The following is a 1,615-nucleotide window of genomic DNA, read 5'->3' as shown; positions in this document are numbered from 1 at the left end:
TAGATTTTTTTATGAGTACCAGTATACATTTTTTATTTTTTTTTTTATTTTTTTATATTTCTATTTTCCTAAAAGGGAAAAATCAAGATAATTGTTTTTTAGTACTATAAAGGGGGAAAAAAATACCATCTAGGGTAGGCCTAGGGCTTAGGGTTTAGAAGGGACACTTTTCAAGGGACACTTTTTTTATTAGTACTATTTCAAGGGACACTTTTTTTTATTAGTACTATTTCAAGGGACACTTTTTTATTAGCGTCAATTTCAAGGGACACCTTTTTTATTAGGGACACTAATAGTCGCGTGCACAATTGTATCCCTTGTACCATGCTATATATTCTTGAAATTATCATTTTACCTGGTATTTCTATAATAAGAAATATTTTATACTAATTTCAGGTATATATTACCATCTGACTAAAATAAAGGGACAAAAAAAGACAAATTAGGGTTGGGTGAGGGCTTAGGGTTTAGGGTTTAGGGTAAAAGTCATAATGGCAATTCTCATAATGGCAAATGTCATAATGGCAATTTTTATCGCATGCACTTTTGTCATAATGGCAATTTTTATCGCATGCACTTTTGTCATAATGGCAATTTTCATAATGGCAATTTTTATCGCATGCACTTTTGTCATAATGGCAATTGTCATAATGGCAATTTTTCTCGCATGCACTTTTGTCATAATGGCAATTCTCATAATGGCAATTTTTCTCGCATGCACTTTTGTCATAATGGCAATTTTCATAATGGCAATTTTTATCGCATGCACTTTTGTCATAATGGCAATTCTCATAATGGCAATTTTTATCGCATGCACTTTTGTCATAATGGCAATTCTCATAATGGCAATTCTCATAATGGCAATTCTCATAATGGCAAATGTCATAATGGCAAATGTCATAATGGCAATTTTCATAATGGCAATTTTTATCGCATGCACTTTTGTCATAATGGCAATTCTCATAATGGCAATTCTCATAATGGCAATTCTCATAATGGCAAATGTCATAATGGCAAATGTCATAATGGCAATTTTCATAATGGCAATTTTTCTCGCATGCACTTTTGTCATAATGGCAGTTTTTCTCGCATGCACTTTCGTCATAATGGCAATTTTCATACTGGCAACTTTCATACTGGCAATTTTTTTAGCATGCACTTTTGTCATAATGGCAATTCTCATAATGGCAATTCTCATAATGGCAATTTTTCTCGCATGCACTTTTGTCATAATGGCAATTGTCATAATGGCAATTTTTCTCGCATGCACTTTTGTCATAATGGCAATTCTCATAATGGCAATTTTTCTCGCATGCACTTTTGTCATAATGGCAATTGTCATAATGGCAATTTTTCTCGCATGCACTTTTGTCATAATGGCAATTCTCATAATGGCAATTTTTCTCGCATGCACTTTTGTCATAATGGCAATTGTCATAATGGCAATTTTTCTCGCATGCACTTTTGTCATAATGGCAATTCTCATAATGGCAATTTTTATCGCATGCACTTTTGTCATAATGGCAATTCTCATAATGGCAATTCTCATAATGGCAATTCTCATAATGGCAATTTTTATAATGGCAATTTTTCTCGCATGCACTTTCGTCATAAT

Source organism: Rhyacophila brunnea, unplaced genomic scaffold (assembly GCF_057557595.1).
Source record: "Rhyacophila brunnea isolate RB1 unplaced genomic scaffold, BYU_Rbru_1.0 scaffold_103, whole genome shotgun sequence".
NCBI lineage: Eukaryota > Metazoa > Arthropoda > Insecta > Trichoptera > Rhyacophilidae > Rhyacophila > Rhyacophila brunnea.
This window is presented reverse-complemented; position numbering follows the sequence as displayed.